At 44.2% G+C, this 24,226-nt stretch overlaps 1 long non-coding RNA gene across 1 annotated transcript in view; it reads right to left on the reverse strand.

Annotated features, from left to right (window-relative positions):
* Positions 1-24,226, reverse strand: part of LOC107033658 (uncharacterized) — a 96,976-nt gene that overhangs the window by 66,978 nt on the left and 5,772 nt on the right. The window lies entirely within an intron of this gene.

A 24,226-nucleotide genomic window follows, 5' to 3' on the forward strand; every position in this document is an offset into this window, starting at 1 on the left:
AAAACAGAAAAAAGTATTGGTGATGATTAAGTAATTTGTCGAGGTGGACTTGTTGAGTGCTTGACAGTTGAGCAAACACTTGAAAGAGCTGACAGCCACACAGATACCCAAGAAAGGTTAAGAGAAACAGCCAGGGCATGGCCTTGAGGTAGGAGCGTGCCTGCTGTGCAAGGAGGCCAGTGTGGCTGAAGCAGAGGGAGCAGGAGCAGAGAGGTGGGAGAGGAGTCAGGGAAGCACCCTGGGTGCGTATCACATAGGGCCTTACACACCATTGCAGGGACTCTGGCTTTTATTCTGAGTACAGTGGGAGCCACTGCAGGCTTCTGAGTAGAGGAGAGGCTTCACCTGACTGACATTTGAAGGACAGCTCAGTCTGTTCTATTGAGGTGAACTGTAGAGGCACAGTGTTGGAATAGGATGCTGTCACAGTAGTCATCCAAGCCAAGAATGACGGCAGCTAAGATCTAGAGTCAGAAGAGTGGTGGGAAGCTGCCAGACTCTGGTTATATTCTGAAGACAGAGCTGTGGTTGGTAGAGAAAAGAGTCCAAGGATGGCTCTGGGCTTTTCACCTCGGACACTGAGATTGGAAGGCTGCAAGTGGAGCAGGTTTGAGTGGAGGTTCAGGAGTTCAGTTCAGACATCCCAGCAGAGATGCTGAGTAGGCATTTAGGTGAAGGGGTCTAGCATTTTGGATAGAGCTAGATATGAAAGTCATTGGCATGTAAATTGGATTTAATCAATAACTATTAGCCTCACTATTGACAAAAAGACAACTTACTGGATGGGGGAAAATATTTACAAGTGATATGACAAATAAGGGGTTAATACCACAAAATATATAAACAGCTCATACAACTCAACATCAAAAAACAAGCAAACTGATTTACAAAATGGGCAGAAGACTTCAATAGACATTTTTCCAAAAAAGACATACAGATGGCAAATAGGTACATGAAAAGATGCTCAATATCATTAATCTTCAGCGAAATGCAAATCAAAACCACAATGAGGTAACACCCTACACCTGTCAGAGTGGCTATCATCAAAAAGACCATGAATAACAAATGCTGGCAAGGATGTGAAGAAAAGGGGACCATTGTACACTGTTGGTACAAAGGTAAGGTATAACCATTATGGAAAACAATCAGAAGGTTTCTCAGAAAACTACCAGATAGAACTACCATATGACCCAGCAATTCCACACCTGGGTATCAATCCAAAAAACCCAAATGCACATGCACCTCAGTTGGTTCATAGCAGCATTATTTACAATTGCCAAGATATGGAAGCAACCTAAGTGTCTATCAACAGATGAATGGATAAAGAAGCGGTGTACACACACACACACACACACACACAGAGGAATATTACTCAGACATAAAAAAGAATGAAACTTTGCCATTTGCAACAACATGGATGGACTTGGTGGGTATTATGCTATGTGAAATAAGTCAGACAGAGAAATACTGTATATCACTTATATGTAGAATCTAAAAACAACAAACTAGTGAATATTACAAAAAAGAAACAGACAGATATAGAGAACAAATTAGTGGTTATCAGTGGGGAGAGGGATGGGGAAGGGGCAAGATACGGGTAGGGGATTAATAGATACAAATTACTATGTATAAAATAAGTGTGCTACAAGGATATATTGTACAACACAAGGAATATAGCCAAGATTTTATAATAACTGTAAATGGAATATAACCTTTAAAATTGTGAACCACTCTGTTGAACCCCTGAAACTCATGTAATATTGTACATCACCTATACCTCGAAAGTTAAAGAATTAGTGACCTTCATCCTAGATAGACTCAAACAAGAAAAGAATAATTTTCCCTTCTATTAAGACTCTTAGGTTTTTCTTTTTATGACTCAAAAATTTAAATGAGAATAAGAATAATCTATAAAAACAAGTATATCTGTATTATCCGTATGGAGAGTGATTCAATTATTTTATAAGTTTATCATTTTACATAATAAGTGCCATCTCTTCTACTCTCATGGAAAAAGATGTAAATTCCTCACTAAATTGAATAATTTAAAATGAAGAATGGGAGAATACATTTTTTAAAGATACCCTAACTTAAAAGGGATGCCTTTGCAATTGAGAAATAATTGAAATAATTTTTATGAATTGAACAATGACTCTCCTTTTCCTTTCTCTCCATCTCATTTTTTATTCAAGTGAATCCTGCGCATTTTCACAGATCAGGTTGGTTTGCAGTGGGGGGTCCACCTGCACAGCAGCAAGCCCAGGGACACTTCTTCCCCTAGGTGGCGCCACAGGCCTGTGCTGCTTTGGTCCCTTTCTCAACAGCATCTCAAAGACGCTTCTCTCAGCAAAGCTGGACAAACTCTTGGTCCTTCTCACTTCCTAGGAATTGAAGGGAGTGGAGGAGCCATTAGTAAAGAAACCTAGGGCTGCAGGTTGGGGACAAAAGGTCTGTTCCACCTGCTAGCCAATGCTCCAGGTCCCTCTGGCCAAGGACACTGCCCTTTATTTCCTTTAGTAAAAACACGGCAGATGCAAAGGCCCAGAGCCTAGGGAGTCTGGTGTCACACAGCCTCTGAGCTGCTAGTAACAGACTGCAGGCCCCACCAAGGCGCTGAGCCCTGCCTGGCCCCTGCCAGATGAGGACACAGGGAGAGATGGCTGGGGACCCAGTGTGGAGCAGCAGAGAAGATGGGGCTGCAGTCGTACTCCCCACACTTCGCCGTCATGGACACGGAGCCCAAGGGCTCCTCATCTTCACTCTGGACCCTGTGTTTATGTGAGAGCCCCCAGCTGCCCCCAACCTTTCCCCTGCCGGCAAAGCGAGGGCTGCCGGGAGCTGCCTGTCCTCTCCCCTCCACGCTTTCCTGGACAGCGGCTGATGCTGGGGCCATAACCAGTGAGGTCTGAGGGCTGCGGGCGCAGCTAGGACACAGAGCGCAGGCGGGGTCGGGGGAGGGCTGTGTCCTGTGCCCTAGCTGTACTTCCCCAGGGACAGGCACGCTGCCTGGGACGCCACCTCCACCTCGGTGCCTCCAGTGCAAGAACCTCAGTAAAGAAACAAGGTGGACATAATACTTTTCAGAACACGGCCAGTGGAAGAAGACAAGGCCCCATCTGCCAAGCTCTGCAACATCCGCTGTCCCCGCAGTTCTGCCCTGTCCCAACAAGTTAGCGCAAAGGAAAGTAATGAGACAGGGTCCTCCAAAGCCACGCTTTGGTTCCATCTTGGCACAGTCAACATGCAGACACACTCAAGAGGCCTGAAGCTGTTATAGAAGCAAGGGGCTCCAGCAGAAGTAAAAGCTAGATTTGTGCTTTGAACATGCCAGAGCCTTTTAGAAACACAAGACAAGATAAAATCAGAAACTGCAGAATGAGGGAACACATTGATACCAAGAGCAAAGAGCAAGCTATGCTGGCTATTAACATACGCACACACACAGAGCTGTTCCTCACGCTGCACTTCTAGTTTGCAAAGAGAAGTGAAGTTCCCAGGAGCCAAGGCCACAGCAGATGAAAACGAACACACAGCTCAGCCGGCCTTTAGATTCGTACCTGGGCTGCCATGTGCCTGGAGCTGGGAAACAAGGGTGTGTGGGAGCCAGGACCCCAGGCAAACTATCCCTCAGGGCTCTAAGTCTGCATCTTCAGGGAGAACCAGCAGCATCCACCAACTAAGCAGCATCCCAGCCTCGGTGTGGACCGACTATATGCATCGAGCATTACCAAGTCTGCTTCTTGGTCTCCATAGGCAGCCCAGAGCCTGAGACCATGTGGATTTGCCCTGAGCAGAGACAGTCTGGCAAGTGGGAGAAATTCTGTTCCACATGGGTCTGTATGTCCATCATGGATGTGAGCTCCCAGATGTGGGCCTGAGCCCACCACTGTGTGGAGGAAACAAGACCTCCATCTGGAAAGACAGTGGCTGAGTTGGGACAGACCAAGTTATGAAGGATACTGTGGTGTTTAGCCCCTTGGATCTTTCTAAGTGGCTGTTTTAGAACAAAAAGGAAGAAATCTTTACATGGGTGCAAAGCAACTCCAGCAGCTTTTCTCCAAAACACAGAACAGGGTAAAAATAGAAATGTTTCAAAAATGTTAAGTATAAAGAGACAAAAAAACACTTTAAGTTGTAGTACACAGCTTTATAACTATGTTTAAAAAGACACATGCAGAAAAAAGATAATTCCATTAAAATGCTAATGGTGTTCCTATTAAGATGGTGAAACTGTGAAATACATGCAGTGGAATACTATGCAGCAGTGAAAACAAACTACTATAGACATATGGACAAATCTCACAGGTTCATGTCTTTGAAAAAAGACATCAAACTGCATACTATGTGATTCCATTTGTATGATGTTCAAAAAATAGGCAAAACAAATCCATGATGACAGAGGTCAGAACGTGGTTATCTTTGAAGGGAGTATCTCCTGAAATGGACACGAGGGCATGTACTAGGGCTTTGGGAACCTTCTATATTTTAATGGGGGTGGCGGTAACACAGATGTGCACATGCAAAAGTTCACTGAGCTCTATACTTAATGGCTTGTGTTCTTTACTGTATTTGCTATACATATTTTTAAAATACTATCAATGCTGTATATAAGTGGTGAGATGGGTGACTTTTCTCTTTTTTTCCTACTTTCCAAATATTTATAACATGTTTCTGTTTCTTGCACTATCAAAAAATGCCATATTTTAAAAGAAATATGTTTAAGAAACATATAGGTAAGTATACATCAGATAGAATCAGAATAGGTTATTAAAGTAAACCAGACAGAAACAGATTCAAAGATGCAGTAAACAGTCTTATGGTTACTGGGGAAAGGGGCTGGGAAGGGATAAATTTGGGAGTTTGAGATTTATAAATGTTAGCCACTATACATTAAAATAGATTTTTAAAAAAGTTTCTGCTGTATAGCGTAAGCAACTATGTTCAATATTTGTAATAACCGTTAGTGAAAAAGAATATGAAAACGAATATATGTATGTATATGCAGGACTGGGACATTGTGCCGTACACCAGAAACTGACACATTGTAACTGACGGTACTTCAATAGTAAATAAATAAATAAACCAAGGGTATTTGAAGTAATATTTGGGGAGACTGTGGGTTAGCATCCTTTCCACAGCACACACGTCTGTATCCCCTCATTTGAATAGAATTGTTTCTGGATGGATCATAGACCTGATAGGATGGATTCATGACACAGCCATTTGTGACATTTTTCAAAATGATGAAGACCACCCACTTGGAAGTGGGCACCGTGGAATTTCCAGAAGTGCTGGGTCACAGCTGAGGGGCCTTAAGAAATCTAAGAAAAGGCGAGCTGAACAAGGGCAGCCAGCACGTTCACAGTATATCCAAATCTCGAATTATTATGGCCTACACCTGAAACTAGTATAGTGTTCTAGGTCAGCTACATGCTCAACATTTTTTTAAGTAAAAAAACACATTTTTAAAAAGTCAGCACAGTGAACTCCACACCCTTGGCTGAAATTCAGAGTGCCAAGGGAGGGGGACATGTGAAACTGCCTGGGCCTTGTGTTTATACCTTAGGGTGAATATATTTCCTGAGCAGTAATACTGCCCCTTTCTGAGAAAAAGTGGTTACAGGAGGTTCTATGCTATGTATTGAGTGACCCAGGCAGGCCACAGCTGATGGACCAGAAATTGGCACCAAAGCAGCCATTTGTCGGCCAGCCAAACACCCTGCTCAAACCCCATCACCAGACGTGAGCTGAGTCTCTGTTTCCTGCTCCATGGAAGAAGGGAACTAACACACAGGAGCTCCCTTCCCACCCATCTTGCTCCCCTCATCCACCTCTGGGGCTGGGGCTGCATGGATTCCAGGCTCTTCCTTCCAGCCTCGCTCTCTGGCCAGTCCCTGTGGGTCTTGCCTGGTGCGGCTTGCTCTCAACCACCCAGCCCACGTGCGCCAGGGAGACTCAGAACACCTGGGCGACCCATGTGCTGGTCCACAGCAGAATTCTCAGTGACCGCCGTCACTAACAGCGTAACTGTCCTGGGAAGATGGGGAATTCTGGTTAATAGAGAAACCACAACCATGTTTCAAATCGAAGCTATCAGGAATGGTAAGATAAACACTATTTCATGTGTCCCTGAGACAGAAACCCAAATAGAGGGTCTCTTAGAGACATCCCAGGGCCCAGTGCACCGGTGACAAGTGATGACCTCGCCTCATGGTGGGGACAGCAAGGAGACTTCAAGTTTACGCCGGCACGGAGTGGAGTGAAGGGAAGGAAGTCTGAATATTTGAACCACATGCTGCTCCTCACGCAGGCTTGCAGTCTGAATTCACACTACATGTGTGGTCCAAGAAACAACCCTGAAGCCAAGACTCTAAAGTGGTCCCCAGGTACCCAACAGAAGTGATTGCAGCCCTCTCTGGAAAAGCCTGCTTTAATTAAGTAAGATACATCCCAGCTTCAGAGACACTAAACAGAATGAGCATCGGAGAATCAATGAACTAGCGTGGCTCTAATTTTATAAAGCGTCAGAAAGTAATAAAATGTACTGAAAATCAGAATTGCTTGAGTGTGTCTGAACACGTCTGACCATCAGCAGCCCCAGGTCCTCCAGGGCTCTCAGTGGCCTTATCATGAGCAGCAGACACCTGTGCAGGCAGGAAGCAGGGAGGGCCGTTCTCTCCTTGAATAGATGCAACAGAAAGAATTCCTTCTGTGTGTCTAATTTCCAGCCAGAGGCTGGCAGAGGTGAGACAAAGCAAATGGCACAAGGAAAAGACAAGTGCTGAAAACAACTGAACAGGGAGGGGAGGGCAAGGTGGGAGCACAACACACAATTCTGCTCCCTAGGCCGGGGCAGAGGGGCGGGATGCCGGAAGCGCGCATGTGTAAGCATCAAGTCCACGGGCACATCCCTCGGTACTTCTGAAAGGGGCTCCTTTGCCTCTCATACAGGTAGGGGACATATCCTATTCGAGAACCCATGGTAAGAGCCCCGAAATAATTAAATGCAAGACGGGAGAGAATCATACACTATCTGGTCTGGACTACAGGAGACAGTCACACTGAGAACTAAGGAAGTGTTTGCTTTTTTTTTTTTTTCCTTATCTTACTTGCAGAGAGATTTGCAGAGAGGAGATGGGCTCTGAGATGGGCCTCAAAGGATTAGAGCAGTGCCTGATGCCCACTGTCACTAAATCTTTATCCCCTACTTGGGATGCTATGCCCAACACTGCAGCTGAAGGCTTCTTAGCCCAGCCCTCTACCACACCCTTGCTCCAGGCGAGGGCTCATTCTGAGCCTTCCCACAATGCTCCCAGGCTGCCCCACCTGCAGCCACCTCCTCCAGGCTCCAGGCTGGGAGAATCTCCTATGGCTTAAGTGCCTGCCCTGGGGAGAACAAGGGAAGGAAGCAGAAGCTCCCGGACACACAGGCCAGGTGATGGATTGCTGCGTGCTCACGGGGGCACCCAGGCCCCTCAGGAGCCAGCTCCAGGGCTCTGTCTCCAACAGTGAATCCAACCCTCCAAGTCCTGCACATCTGCCAGGCCTCATTCCCCAGATACTTAGTGAGAATCTTCAAGTAACGATAAAAACAGGGAGAAGGAGGGTAATTATCAGTAACATTCCTATGAGTTTAGTTAATTCTAAAGGAAGAAAAATTTAACAGTGCATACAGATGCAGAACCTAAGATCTGCCCGGAGGGGCGCGTTAGAGACCCCCATTGGCAGTCCACACTGGAATCCCATCATTAGAAGCCTGGAGGGCCTAACCTCTATCCTATCTGGAACCCTGAGACCCAGAGAGGGAAATGGTTTGCCCAAGATCACCGCTTCCACCAACAGCTGAGCTGGCAGAAAGCAGTTGCCCTGGCTTGCTGGCTGAAGCAGGATGGTCTGCCATTCCAGAGGTCAAGGTTTTATCTTTCTCTTTAAGGTGTTTTATCTTTCTCTTGATGTTTTGCAAATTCTCAAAGCTCATCCCCTGACCTTCCAGAATGCTTTTTACAGCTGAGCAAGATAAGCTGAAATAGAGCTCCAGACGTCCCTAAAAGGCATCTTAAGAGACGTCACTCCTGAAACCTCCCAGGACTCTCCTCCAAAAATGTTCCAACTTTGGACACCCCTCTCCCAAAACATCCTGACTCGGGACTTGTGGCACTAAGAGCTTTAACAAGGTCTGTCTACCGCAGCGTAGGCCTGGTCCTGCTCTTCCCAGAAAAGTCAGCCCCATTTCTACCAAGCCCAGGAGAACCTAAGCTTCCGTGGATGTCTCTTTGTGGTAGCTAAGCAGAGATGTCACATTCACGTCACCAGGGTTGTCCAGAACAGCTGTGTTAAGAGTTGCTCAGCAGCAGCCCCCAGCCCCACGGCGCCCCGAGTCGAGTTGGGAGAGTGGTTGCCTGTATCACCAAACCATCTCCTGCGGGGAGGAGCGAAGAGTGCGGGAGGGACGCGGGTGAAGACAGAACGGGGAGAGGAACACTGGGTCGTGGGTTTCCTGGCTGGAGATGGGGGAGGAAGACAAACGGCGGAGAAAAGGGGATGCGGAAGGGGCAGCCGAAGGCAGACTCGGCGGGCGGAGGTGGGAGGAGAAGCCCCCTGCCCCCTCCCCGAGGCGCACAAGGAGACAAGTGGAGACAGGCTGGCCTCGGGCCACTGCTCACCCCGGGAAACCCGAGCCCCCGCCGCTACCGCCACTGCCTGGAGGGGCTCCAGCCGGACGGAGCGGGGCGCGGGCGCTGGGCCGTAGCCAGGGCTCGCGGAGCCTCCCCTGCCTGCCCCAGCGCTTCACTCAGACCTCCGTCACTTCCCACTGGCAACGTCTTATCACTTCCACCCTAGTGCTTCATTGTCCTGGAGCCTCAAACCACAAAGAAGGAGAAAAACTGGGAGTTGACCAAGTGTGTCCCCCCAGGAGGCCTACCATCATCCGCCAGCCTTAGGGATGGTCTGAACCACTCTCTCCCTTTACCCATGACAGACTCCCATCTGACCCATACCGGGTCGTTTTCACCTTGAAAATAATGGCACAGCTGGAATGCTGGCCTCCTAGCCCCCCTGACCCCACTGGGGCTGTTCCACCCTGCTCTGTTCTTAAGCCTGCACCATCTCTCATTCTTGTGCACTGTTCTCAGCATTGATCCACTGCCTGTTCTTTTGATCCAGCACCCCACCCCGCCCCCTGCAGCTACAGAGATACTGTACTGCACCTGAGGCCTGCCTCGGGGCACATATACACATTAAGCATCTGTTTGGAGCCCCAGGGGCCGTAATCCAAAGATTCTTTCCAACGGCAGAATTCCAGGCACTTGGATGACAACATTTTGGTCGACAAAGACTCCCCTTTCGATCCTCCTGCCCCAGCACAGGGCTGCCCCAGTGACCAGAAACCACAAGAACAGAGCCTCTCACCTCTTTTCCGGTGTCCTTCTCCATGGGCCACTGGCCAACAGGACAGTGAAGGTCCCCCGAGATGTGAGCGGGTCGGGGTTGGGGATGGACCTGTCTGGCCGGAGCTGAGAGCCTGCCAGCCTGTCCAGGGGAGGCCGCTCAGTCTCCCCCACCTCCACGTCAGAAAGCCTGTGAGTTTTCTTAACAGCGTTCTTAGCCAGCAACACAGCTGACCCGAATCAGACTTCAATCCGCAAGAGGGGGCTGTGGGAGCTTGAGGAGAGCTGGAGTACGCCCCCGCCCCTGCGCCCAGCACCTGCTTCCCGACCTTGTCAGGCCCTGATTTCTAAAGTGGCACCTCCCTCAGCTGCCCTCAATGGGCTGACTCCCCCCACCCCACCCTCCCAGCATGCCAGAGAGGCACCTGAGGAGGAAGCGGCTTCAAAGGCGAAGGAGAAAGAAAAAAGAGGTTTGCATTAAAATAACAGCTGGCAATTTTTGAAGCCCTCAGAGCTCCTACCGCTAGATGGGACAGGTACTATTATCAGCAACCTCCTTTTCAAATGAAGAACAAGAGACATACAGAGTGGAAGGGACTTGCCCAAACTCACAGAGCTCATCGGTGGTGGAGGTAGGATTTGAACACACAGCCAGACTGTCACCAAGCTACTGTTGCCACTAGACCCTTGCACCTGGCGCAGTGACCTCCCTGACTCGTCCCGGATCCATCCCAGACAGACTGTCTCTGGGAGGACGCTAAACCCTCCCTCCGCCCCAGAGCCTCCGTGAACCAGCTGACATGAAGGTCAGTTCCATCTCTGGCCAGCCCGTAAGCTGCTTACAGCTGGAGGCCAGCACGTGCTCATTGAGACCTGACGGCCTGGGCTTCCCAGCCAAGCCTGATCCCAACTAAGCCAGGCTGTTGTTAAATACTGTGTGCGCAGCTGGTCCACACTGCCTCCGCTGACACCTCCCCTACCCCTGCAGCACTCTTGGGCTGAAATATGGGCTGGGGTTCCCCAGCAAAGTAAGTTTGGAAAATACCAAATTAAATTAAAGTTCTAGGCTTCTCAGAGCCTTTAAAAAGAGAAGTACTCACTGGTCATTGTTAAGAGGATGAGGTAGTATGCAGATTCAGAGGCCTGCCAAAGAGATATGACCAGGGAACAAACCCTTTATCATTGAGTATCTTAAGGGAACCCACTTTGAGAAACACTTTCTAGAGCAACATAATTAGTCCTGTTCCTACAGAGAGGCTCTCTCTAGTATCATCATCTGTGTATAGTAAGGAAGCATCGCAAGGATGGCGTAAATCTCCTGAGACTGCATACCGTAATATCCCCAGCAAGTTCAACCCAATCCCCCCACTACCTTCTCCCCTGGAGCTGATCTGCCCAAACTTGTTTACAATTTGTGGGCAAATTTACATTCTGAAAACCACCCTAGATCAGCCAGCTGAAGAAACGATTAAGTCAGGCTTCCAGACAAGAAGTGAAATCATCCCGCTGGGAAGTTCTAAGTTGATTTTAATGGACTTGGGGGCAGGGGATGCTGTGAAAACACTGGCTCCGTGCCTTCCGGCTCCTGAATAATAAGAAAATGCTGTCCATTGTACAGATTGCAGGATGCCTCCACATCCATTTCTGTCTTTGATCCTTGAAATAGCTCTGTATAGTGCTTAGGACAAATATTGCTGCCATTTGCTGGTTCTAGAAACTGAAGCCCAGAGAGGGTAAGTGATCTCTCCAAGGTCACACAGCCATTTGTGGGTATACCTGGAAGCACTTTGAAGCTGGGTCCAGGGCTCATTCACGGGCCCCATACCCAGTTTCTTTTGTTGTGGTATTTCCTTCAAGAGGGTCTAAGCAAATGTGTTCTTTCTGAAGATGGACACTGCGAATAATACTTACTCAGGCTAAGGGTGCTCCCCTGCACCCACTACCTGTGCAAGGTCAAGGATCCATCTGGAAGTCACAGTCATGCAAGCTCATGACTCCCTCTTCCAGGAGCTGCCCACTCAGTCACATGAGACCAGGGGGGCCCACAGCCTCACACAACTTCCACATTTGCCGAATCCTCTACCTGCACGAGGAGTGCTCTGGGTCGGGAGTAGAGAGCCCGGGTCTGACTCCAGCTTCAGCCCTGCCCAAGCCATTGCATCACTCCCTGAACTTCTGCTTCCTCTGCCTGGGCCAGGTAAGTAACCTCACCCTGCCTGCTTGGCAGGTCTGTGTGAGGAGCACAGGGAGACTGTCTGGGGCTGTGGGCTTCCTGTCTGAACCTCAGGATGGCTTCTTCCCAGCCTCTTGGAGGGTGTAATTGCAGGTTTCTGTTCTAGATGTCTCAAAACCAGCAACAGTGGGCCTAAGGGACTTTGAGGCACTTTTCCCTGATGTTGGAGTGGAACCAAGCCCTAGATGTGGGAGCTGGACCAGCTGGAGTGGGCGGGGGCTGACTCCACTCCAAGGAGCATCTCCTCTGTGTCCTCATGTGCCATCAGACAGGGCCCAGAGGGACTTAAGGGGAGGAATGTGAACACGATGCAAGAATTAGAGGCCAGAAGTAAGGGCTGCTCACTGCCGCTCAGCCCTCAGCCACCCCAGCCAATACACACAATCCACCCAGCGGACACTGTCACCCTATCCCATGGTTGCCACCACATCCTTCCTGAACTGACGCTTGTGGGTGCTAGATGCATTCTGCATGCACTTGGCCCGAGTCCTGGCTGCCTCTGATGAACTGTGGTCACCCTGCACCCCAGTATGTCTATTTGCATGATTTAGATTTCTAAGGAGGTATGGGCACCTGCTCAGTGTAATTTAGGGGCAGAGTCAGAGATGACCTGAAGCTGATTCTCCAGCCTCCCTTAGAACAAGTGGGCCTATGAAGAGATGGTACAGATGGAAGCCAATGGAACTCTCTCCAAGCAACCCTGGGGCTCAAGTTGCAGGGCTGAGGACACAGTATGATTCAGGGTAGAGAGAGAAACAGCTTCCCTTCCCACTCAGGACATCGGTGTGGCTCTGTACTCTAGCATATGGAACGGGGCACAATTCAGGGGACCATCTCTCACCAAAAGCCTACCTTTACCCCACCTTAGGCTTTACTACTTGGAGCAATAATGGATTAGCTCAGTGTCCCCAAGTGTTATCTGCAGAGTACAGGTCCTTAAGATGCCAACACAGGGTCAGTGAAAGGGGTTCCATGGTAAACGGAGTTTGGGAAAGATAAACAGGTATCCTGGCCACAGGACTTCTCAGAGCCTTAAATATGATATGTTTATAGACCCGACAAGGAGGATGTAGCAGGCAGCTGTAGTGCAGAGCATTCCACAATATCACTGTTACCTAGAAAATATTTTGAGAAAAGCTAAATTGACCAAAGGCCACAAATAAAATACACACACGTTCCCTTTCCTATTAGTGTAGGACCTGGATTAGTTTCTTCTATTACAGAGCTTCCACTTAAGGGATGGAACTTTCATGAGGCCAGCAGAGTCCTGGAGGGCAGGAGCAAGAAGAAGATGGTCAAGGGGTGTCATAGTCCTGGCTTGAGCCAGCACTGACTGCAGTATGCTGTGATGGTGCATCTTGCTTTGTTCAGGGGGGAATCTGCAAGGCAAAGACCTGGGACCTCACTGGATTCCTCTTACCGTTTACTGCCCAGCCCACCACCTGCAAGTCCCGCTGGCCATCCCTCCACATCACATCCTGGGCCAGACCTCTTCCCTCCCCCTCCACTGTCATGTTAGCCAAGCCACCCGGACATGCAGCAGCCTCCCAAGTGGTCTCCTGGCTTCTGCTTCTGCTGCCCTAGAGGTCAAATCAAATCCCTGCTTCAGACTCTCCATCACATTCAGAGAAACATCCCAAGTCCTTCCCTGGCTTAAAACGCTCTGCCTGCCTGCCAGCCACACCCCTACCAGCTCCTCCCCACCTACTACACGTTGCCTTTCTTCCTACTAACCAGACACACCAAGCTCAGCCCAGCCCAGACCTCAGCCAGGCTGCTCCCTGGCCCAGCCCACTCCCCTTCTTTGTCCATCTAGCTTCTCCTCATTTGAGTCTTAGCTGGGAAATCAAGACCATCCTTGATTTGCCCACCTGCCACCAACCACTCCACATCACACCACGTGAAAGTTCTCTTTGACATTTATCCTGAAAGCCAGTTTTCTTCTTCTTTGCATTTGATTTTGTTTGTCCCCCTCAACAGCCCCATGGGGCAGAGTTGTCCATCTTCACCACTGCTTAACACCCAACCCAAGCTGAGAACAATGCCTGGTACATGGTGGACACTCAGGAGAGGGATGTTGATCAACGACCTCTCCAGAACTCACCTCATCTGAAAATGGGTCCCAAGAGGATCTCCAAGTCAGCCTCCAGCTCTTATGTCCCTCCATCCAGCTTACCCAGACCTCATGTTCGCCAGGCACACGCTGGCTTGATTTGCTCGCAAAGGCTTTATTTCATTTTTGCAGCAGTTCAGGGCAGACGGTAGAGGAGATGGAGGGGAAAAGGACCCTCAGGAAATGCTAAAGGGGCAAAGCTCTCAGAAAGGCAGACCTTGTGATTCTAGGGCTGCTGTTTCCTGATAGGCCCTCCTACCAGCTGCACAGGATTCAAAGTCAGAACTGGTCCTCGGGGCAGAGCTCATTAGAGTTGCTCAGTGAGGGGCAGCAGGGTGGAGTCTGGAATAGGTGGGCCCACCCAGATCCTTCCTCCAAGGACAGGAAAGTCATTGCTGGGGGAAATTTAGCGGGGCTGGGCACAGCCAGAGGAGGCCAGCTTCCTCCTTTATCATCCAAGACAAACCCTGTCATTTTCCTGTTCTCTTCATTGTCACTTGTTATTTGTCATTTGTCATTTACAAGTGTTTTTTTTTAATGTTGTATTCAACTTATGAGACTTCCTATTTTTCTTTTTTGTCTTACTTGTGTGTGTGTGCGCCTTGTGTAGAAGGCCTTCTCTTTCCCCCCTCTTATTTTGCCTTTTCTCCTAATGTATTTATAGCACCTAAAATGATTTCAGTCTTTAAGCATCTCTCATTTAATTTTGTGACTGGTATGAGGTAGGGTTACAACTTTTTTTTCTTAGTGGATAACCAATTATTCCAACACCAAGTCATGTTTCCTTACCTAATGCCTTGAAATGGTATTTTTTTTTTAGCAAATATTAAATTCTCATATGTACATGGGTTTGTTTCCAGACTTTCTTTTCTGTTCCACTGATCAAATTGTCTTTTCCTGGACCAATAAAATGCCTTTTATTTTCATTTAGTGTCTTCATAGCTCACAGTCCTTTCCTTAAATGGACCTTACTATTCCCAAGTGTTTATCTTTTCACAAGACTCAGAATACACTGATTGTGATATTGAATTTTGAAACAATCATCCCAGAACTTACTAACCCCAGTGTGTGTTTTCCTCATTATGGGTCACACTGTTTTTTTTTTTTGTTTGTTTTTTTCTCATAGCGTGCTTCTGCCAAGAGCAATTTTAAAACTGCCCTTTGGGGATTGTCTTGCCAGTTGGCTTCCATGGCCTGTGAAGATTTTCCTTTCATTACTATTTATTTTTACAAACAAAACAAAACAAAAACATGTTGCTACCCACCTCGAGAACCAGGCCCTTCTCCAAGCTGGGCAGGAGGACTGGGAGCCTGGGGAACATGGACGGGGGGATGGGGGTCACCCAGGTGCTCCTTTTCTTTGTCTTCCACCTCTCCTTTCCCTGACCCCTTCCATGATTCTATTAAACTACTAACGTCTCCTGCCTAAAATAAACATTCCCTCTGTTTGCTAAGTCTTGAACAGCTCTATCTTCTCCTCTGCTTCCACATAGTTCTGGAAAAAGCTGTGGCACTTATCATTTGCTCATTCCTTTTCCCTTTACACCTGGCTCCTGACCTTCCCTTCCCATGGAGGCCAGTCTTTCAGGACCAAATCCAATGGTCTTTTCTTAATCCTCATCCTCTTCCATCTCTGTGGTACATTTGGCCCTGCTGATTCCCTCCTCCTTCAAATCCCCTTGCCCTGGCTTCCTTAACGCTGCGTGACATTTTTCCTACCTGTTCAAACCCCTCCCTCTCTTTCCTTCTTTGCATTCCCCAAATGAACAAGTTTCCCAAGGCTTGGCTCTTGGTTTATGTTGGCATTGACATACTCTTTCCTGTGTTTAAATACAAAATGGAGACCAGACATGAAAATCCCCTGAGCAGACAAAACCATTTAAGCCACATAAATGAAATTTAATTTAGCTTATTCTGCAAAACTTCAGTTGGACCACTTCTTATATGAGCCTCTGATATCATAAAAGAAATTTAAGTTATCTTCCTAAAATGATATGAGGTAATCAATTTTAACCCATCCCTCTGGAAAACCTCATTGTAATAATCAATGATTGTAAAAATTAAACTCCCCCCTTTTACTTTATAAGCCATCTTACAATATCATGCCCCTGAGCTTCATATCAGTCTTCGCATTTAAAAGCTCCCAGTTCACGAACTGTTCTTATATGCATAATAATCTCTTTCTAAATACTATTTTTGATTTGGTGGGTTTAATTTTGTTATTTCTGGATTTTTGACAGTTTCTGGTGTTAGAGGTGGGATCCAAAGGAGCCTCCAACCTCACCCCAGAAACTCTGAGGTTGGTGAGCAGATCAAGCTGTGGAATCCACGGTGCCCTCTGAGCTCATTGCTTTCTCACCAAGCATGGAGCTCCTGTGCAGGTCTCTTGAATCTGAGCTGTGCTCCCTTTTTGTGTTTTGGGCTCTCCGACTTTATTGTGCATACGTGTATTTTGTTTATTGAAGCTTCTTGGTAAGTGACCCTAATCTTTTCCAAAGGTGGGGGGTGGGGGGTGGGGAGGCACACGCAATTTCCTGTGTTTTGGAACATCTATGGAAACAAAAGGCCCCTCACAGTTAAAGAGATCTTAGTGAATCTAAAGTCAAAGATGGGTTCTACCTGGTCTAAAACTCTTTCTCCACCTCCTTCGAATACTCCTGCTTCCTGTATATATACTCTACAAGCCAGGATCTTGTACCTTTTTGGAAAATGGGTGAAAGTTTGGATAATTTGGAATTATAGTGGCCACTCTGAGGAAACTTTAACTTAGATAAGATAATCCACCTAAAGGGGCACCTTTGAAAAGAGAGGATCCCAAACCTCTCAGAGACAAGGGAATGCATTCTTTGATTGGCATTAAGAAGCTTCTGAAAGGCAAAATGACTCCAAAAATGTTTCTATAAAAGAATCTTTACAGTGCACAAATTTTAAAATTTTAGTAAAACACTTTGGCCATCGAAGCAGGTAATCTTTTTTGTTCTTTTTGGTTTGTTTGTTTTGAGTGGCTACAAAGACTTTATCAAATTATTTAAAATGCTGGCATTTATGTATTCTCATGAATATATAAAACAATTACATGGAGTCTTCAGGTCACCAGGGTGCTAATGTACACACATGAGCCTGGCAAGGACTCTAATGAGACCAGGCTTGGAGGCACAGGGCTTTAAAAACTGGACATCCTTCAAAGGACCTGAGAGGAGTAGGGTGAAGAGGAAAGGGTCACTTTAGGGATTTGGCTTAACACCATTTGAGCAGGTAATCTTAGTCTATCTGCCAGAAATACAATTTGGATCCAGCCATTCTTTCAAGTTTTGCATTACTGTACCTGAGACATGGCTAAAATTTTAAAACAAAAGCTATGAGATTTCTGTTTGTGTCTCTTTATTTATGTATATCTATGTATGTATGTATATTATGTATATGAGTTTTTGTTAAAGAATTCTATTTAATTGGCTTAAAGAAAAATAAAAGCTTACATGAATTAAGTACTGTTAAAACAGAACTGTAGAAACTAACTCAACTGTTTTCCATTTAGGTTCACATAATCTGGGATTTATGAACCTAATATTTGATAAATAAAAGCTAGTTTAAGTTTATTGATTTAATAAAAACATGTATGTCTTCAGAATTGTTAACATTAAATATAATGCAAACTTACAGCTTTTTCTGTTTTATCCTGTTATAATGTTATCAATCGTAGTTCCATCTATTATCTTAAAATATTGTGTATCACAAAATTAATCAAATTTGCTCATCAGTTGCATAATTTTTTAAAATAAATTCTCACCAGACCTTTAACCACAGCCATTTTTAATTTTTGTCTCTCTCAGGCAGTTACTGTTTTACTCTCGATTCCTCTCTGACAGTATTTACAACCAACATCAGGCAAAAATGCTTCATCTTCAAAGATATTCATGGAAATGACCCTGACAGGTATTCTAGAAAATGAGTTTCTCAAACCTTTAAAAATCATATCACTGAATTGGGTAAATATTTCTAAAATTCCAATGGAAAACTGATTCATAAAACTGTTGACCCAAAATCAAGCAAAATAATTAATTACATGGAAAACAATGAACTGATAAAGATGATTATAATTTTTATGACTTAATTTAAAATATTGCTGGTTTTTTAATGTTATATTTTCCAGAACCCATTTTTGTCTTCTCTTTTAAGCTACCTATAACTACAGCAATTTGGTAAAATATACTTTTGTAAACAAAAGTTGAAACATTTGTGTTTTTCTCCCTACCTGATCCCTCCAGAATTCAGAAGCTCTTATCAAATATTATTATTTTTCAGGACAATATGTATATTTACATAAGTCCAAAAAGAACCTGTTCTTGTAACAGGACACAATTGGACAAGTCTTTAACTGGCTTCTTAGCCTAATGAGAATTTTAAAGACCTAATCTTGAGATTCCTTACTACCAGGCAATTTTAAGGAACTAAAGGTTGATCTTATGGAACCGATAAAGCCCCTTGGATATTACCAAAGCTTTGACTGGAGTGTCATATTGGAGTGTCATACACAGAATGACTATTCTTACCATAAATGTATAAAATAACCAAGCCAAGTTTAGTAAGACTAGACTTACTTTACAAGTTAGTTTCATTGTAATTACCTTTGATAAAAATGGGGTGACTGTAAAAAAAAATTCTGTTTCAGTAGAAAACTATTGTGTACCCATTATCAGATTCAGTCCTGTCTTTAAGGTTTTGTAATCTACCTGTTAACCTCAGAGAAATCTCCACAACAGATCATGCATGGACAACCTTCATGCCTGTTGCTGCATGGGCCACTCAAGAGAGTTTACCAGAACACCTGATACCACCACCAAAGACAGTCAAACTACAAACCAGAAAAAAATCCATGAGATTGAAACAACCATCCTCATTCCATTATTTAAAGATGGTCCTAACTCAAATCTAGAAATTTTCTCAGCTGCTGCTTTCCAAACTCAGAAACTGCATTTATAATTTGCTCTAACTAGTAACTTTTGTTTTTCTTTTGATTCCATAGAAAGGCTTCTTATTCAATGACCTGATTGCTCACACCGTATAGAGGCCTAATTTAGGTGGGCGCCCACCTGTAACACTGTCTCCTGAAATAAAACATCCTCATGAACATCCTAAGCAATCATGAGGACGTGTGATTGCTCAGACATCGTGCTGTACCTATGTGAGTAACTCAGAAAAAAATGAAAGTTAATTACACATTATCAAAAAAAATATATAGATTGACTTGGAAAGGTAAAACCTGAATCTGATGATAACTTTTAAATTTATTTAATTAGTTAAATCTGGGCTCCTGGGAATCTCTGCACTGGGGAACTTTCAATCCTTGGCTATTATTCTCCTTATAGTTGTCATCCTGCCTTTTGGCAGCCACTCATGTACCAAATGGTATCCCTCAGGATTAGACAACCGGATGAACTCAATGATATGACCTCCATGTCTATGATGATAATGCAACAGCGACTCAGGAACATCTGTCCTGACAACTCAACTAACAGAAAAATGATATGTGATTCCTTCCCAGCTCCATCAATGGTGATAACTGAGAGTAATGCTATACTAGGTGTTCATACTCTGCTGAATTTCTACAGTTCTAATGGAAAACTGATTGACTGGAAGCTCCAGTCAAAGCTTTGGCAATATTCAAGGGGCTTTATTGATTCCATAAGGTCAACCTTAGCGGGGAACTGTTGAAATTAAATTCAAAAGGGAGACCAGTCTTGAAAATTCCCTGAACAGACAAAACCACATAAGCCACATAAGTGACATTTAATTTTGTTTATTCTCTAAAACAAGCAAAACTTGGTCTACTTCCTGTAAATGTGCAAAGGAAACTTAAGTCAGCTTTTCAAGAATGATATGAGAGGATCACTTTTATAACCCATTCCCTGCTGTCTGGAAACCCTTGTTATAATAACCAGTCATTGTAAAGGTTAAACAACTTCCTCACTGTCACTTTATTAGCCATCCTATAAGGTCATGCACCTGAGCTCCATTTAAGTCTTTGAATTTAAAAGCTCCCAGTTCACAAGCTGTTCTTACACACACAATAAACTCTTACTAACTACTGTTTATTGATTTGGTGGGTTTAATTTAGCCATTTCTGGATTTTTGACACCTATCAGTCCCATTTGTCTTCTTGTATGGACATCACCACTATAACCCTCAAATCAGTACCTCTGTCCCTGACCCCTCCTCTTCAGCCCCGATCTGACAGTGGCCCTGCAGACAACTTCACCTGCATGTTCCATCAGCACTTAAATTCAAAATGCCCCAAACAACACCTGAATAGTCATTAGGAAAAAGATAACATTGGATCTATCCCTCATAAGACAGGAATAAATTCCAAATGAACGAGAGGTCTATATTTCTAAAATGAACTCCTACAAGTATTTGAACAAAGACTAAATCTGCAAGATTGAAAATACATTCCACTTAGTAGAAAATTCTATAACACTAAACCTTCAGACACATTCTGGCTAAACTATTAAGCTTAGAAAATTAAAAAAAAACCTTTTTACATCCAAGACAAAAAGAAATTCATTTACAAGGCGAAAAATAGGGCAGGTTTCATATGTCTTTCCAGCAGCAATCAGTGCCAGAACAAAGGAGAAATGTCTACAAGGGAAAAGAATATGATCCAAGAGGATTCCACCCAGCCACATTGGAGCTTGAGTATAAAGGCAAGAGCTCACATTTTCAGACATGAAAGGACTCAGAAAATATAGCATCTATGAGCCCTTTTGAGAAGTCTACTTGGTGGTGAAAGCTGGCTCACTAAAGGATGAACTGAAATAAAGAGCCCTGTTACTCTGAAGCCATAAACGTCGGTCTGATGGGGAGCACAGAATTCACTTACATGTAGGAGTGCTATAAACATCTGAGATAATTATGGTTTCACAATGCTGAATGCAATTGTTGCAAACTCTGACAACATTGACAAAATTAAAATAATGTAAGTATCAAACCTGGGTGGAAGGAGAGGTGAGGATGGAGGATATATCTACTGCTAATTCCTTATCTTTCCTAGCAAGTTATCAACCAATCCTGTCCATCTGGAAACTAGCATTTTTTAAAAACCCATAATGTTTCCAATTTCTTAAATTCTCTTAATTTAGTGACATCTTTTAGGAACTTATTTCCCTTGTAGGGAAGAAACAATTACCTGAAGTAGTTTGATCTAAACGTTTCTGTTAAATCACTTAAAATTAAAAGCAGTATTTGTTGTTAAAAATATGTCAAATATAGAATGATACCATCCTTATACAACTGTTTTCATCTCTCTGTCTTTGTCTTTATCTAGATCCTTCTCACTATATATGCATAGAGAGCTGTCTGAAATGATGCCAACCAAATGTAATCATCAGTTATTTTTAGATAGTAGAATTTTTGGTAGTTTAATTTCTTCTTTATACTTTTCTGTATTTCTTATATTTCTATAATAAGCATGTGTACTTTATATTAAAATAATGACATACTTGAAGAAAATAAAGGAATGGACAAAGAGATAGCAAACACACTCAAAAAAGAAAGCAGGTAAATAGAGATACTAACATCATAGTGGAATTTAAAGTCAAAAGTCCTATGTACAGAAAACCCTAAAGGCTCCACACAAAAACTACTAGAGCCAATAAAAGAATTCAGCAAGGTAGCAGGATACAAGATTAACATACAGAAATCACTTGCATTTCTTTACACCAACAATGAGATAGCAGAAAAGGAAAATAAACAATCCCTCATTCAAAAGTCCATGAAGGATAAATGCTGGAGAGAGTGTGGAGAAAAGGGAACCCTCCTATACTGCTGGTGGGAATATAGTTTGGTGCAGCCATTATGGAAAACAGTATGGAGATCCCTCAAAAAACTAAAAATAGGCTTACCACATGATCCAGCAATCCCACTCCTGGATAAATATCCAGAGGGAACTTTAATTCGAAAAGATACATGCACCCCAATGTTTATAGCAGCACTATTTACAATAGTCAAGACATAGAAACAACCTAAATGTCCATCGACAGATGACTGGATAAAGAAATGTGGTATATTTATACAATGGAATACCATTCAGTCATAAGAAATAATAAAATAATGACATTTGTAACAATATGAATGGACCTGGAGATTGTCATTCCAAGTGAAGTAAGCCAGTAAGAGAAAGAAAAATACCATATGATATCATTCATATGTGGAATCTGAAAAAAGGACAAATGAACTTATTTACAAAACAGAAAAAGACTCACAGACATAGAAAACAAACTTACGGTTGCCAGAGGGGGAAGGTGGTAGGAAGCGATAAATTGGGAGTTTGAGATTTACAGATACGAACTACTACTTATAAAATAAATAAACAACAAGTTTATACTATATAGCACAGGGAACTATATTCAATATTTTATACTAACCTATAATGAAAAAAATATGAAAATGAATATGTATGTATATGTATGACTGAACTATTAGGCTGTACACCAGAAATTGATACAACATTGTAAACTGAATGTACTTCAATTAAAAAAAAAAAACAATTAGGTGACATTCCGGGCTCTGGGTTAAGGCCTCCCCTTTAGAAGGGGGCCACTCTCAATCCACCAGCTTCCCCGGCAGCAGCCTGGCCCCATCACTTTGGGGTTTCCAGACCCTGAGCAGAAGAAAGAGCAGAATATCAGTTGCCACCCATTCCAGAGAAAACCCAAGACTCACACACTCTTTTCCTTTTCAGCCTTTCTCTTACAGTAAATGTTGGGCCCAGGGGAAAATAAAACCTAAAAATGATTTTCTAAATTCTCATTTTTGTTCTTCATAAAAATTTCCATCCAGACCACAGTTTAAATAAGCCCAACTGTTTCCAAGGAAACAGGCTGAAAAGCTGGAAAAACCCTCCCCACCCCAAGATGCACAAGTTCTAGTGACAAGCACCCAGCCTCTCCCTATCAGTCTGAGTCACCAGTGTTTCGCGTGGCTGGGCTGGGAAACACCATCTGGTAGAGGACTCTGTGGTTTGGTCGACTTGCAGGTGTACTACTTTCATTCTCAGAAAAAAAAAAAAAAGACTTTCACAATATAAGAGAGTGGGAAGTATAGACAAATGCTCCAAAAAGAAAAGAATAAAAGGATATTGAAAATCCACAGAAGCAACTAACTACCTGTGGTGGTCTTGGGGCACCTAGTCCAGGAAGATTCTCCTAGTTTCAAAAGTAGTTGTTCTTCAGTGTTCAAATGAATGACTTTTGTTTTCTCCTCTCGGTAGGCCAAAATTTCCTTTGCATTCCTTTAAATCGCCTGACTACCATGTTCTCCTTTCCCAGGGTGGCTTTGCCCAGGGAATTGAGTCCAGCCAGGTACCTGGAAGGGGAGTCAACAACCCAGAGCTATTGTCACAGAAGTGTGTGAGGATGGGTGGGAACAGGCTGGTCTCTCAGATATGGTAAATGAGAACAAGGTAACCTCAAATCCCATCATCCAGAAAGAACTACTATGACCACCTTTTAAACCCCTCTCTCAGTTCGTACATTGTGCAGGTGGAACTGCACACCTGCAAACATCTATCTACAGGACATAGTTTGGGATAAAGGATGCTGTGTTCTGTTCAGCAATATGTGGTGAACATGTCTCAATATAAAGAATATATAAAGATCTGCATAAATGGTGACACTGAACAGTCACAATGGAAATCTTCCAGATTAGCTGTATCCATCTACAACCCTAACAACATGATATGAAATTGCCCAACATTTCTAGACCTTGACCACACTAGGTTTTATCATTCTGATTAATCTTTGATAACCTAAAACTGGCCAAATAAATTCTAAAATTGAAATTGAAATTAGATTTGCCTGTCTCTGATTAACATTAAGTAAATAGATAACTATCATTATCTTTTCACGGCACTGATCAGTTGTATTTCTTCTTCCATGATTTTCACGGTCTGTCTTCCATCATGTTTTCTATGGGATGCTGTGATATTGATTTACAATGAGAAATGTGTTTTTGGTCTTTGTCCCCCGTTTTAAGCCCAGAGCTTCTAAAGCACTTCTAATTTCCTAAGTGGTGAGAGAAGTCAAGTTGTTTTTGTCCTGTTAATGAAGCAACTTTTGGAATGCTCCTAGGATCACCTAAGGATGGAGGCTGGTTGCCAGGAAAACCCTGTGATTGGAGGGTTGGAACTTATAGTCCCACCCTTTGACCTTCAGGGAGGGGAGAGGGGCTAGAGGTTGAATTGATAGTCAATGTCCAGTGATCTAATGAAACGTCCATAAAAACCCGAAAGGACGGGATTCAGAAAGCTTCTCGGATAGCAAACAGGTGGAAATTCCAGAAGAGGGCACCTCAGAGAGCATGGAATTTCCACACCTTACATCTCTTCCATCTGGCTGTTCCTGAGTTACATCCTCTTAGAATGAAACTGGTGAAATGTTTCCAATTTCTGTGAGCTGCTCTGGCAAATTAATCAAGCTGAAAGAGGGAGTCGCCAAA

The sequence above is a fragment of the Vicugna pacos genome, chromosome 30, assembly GCF_048564905.1.
Source record: "Vicugna pacos chromosome 30, VicPac4, whole genome shotgun sequence".
NCBI lineage: Eukaryota > Metazoa > Chordata > Mammalia > Artiodactyla > Camelidae > Vicugna > Vicugna pacos.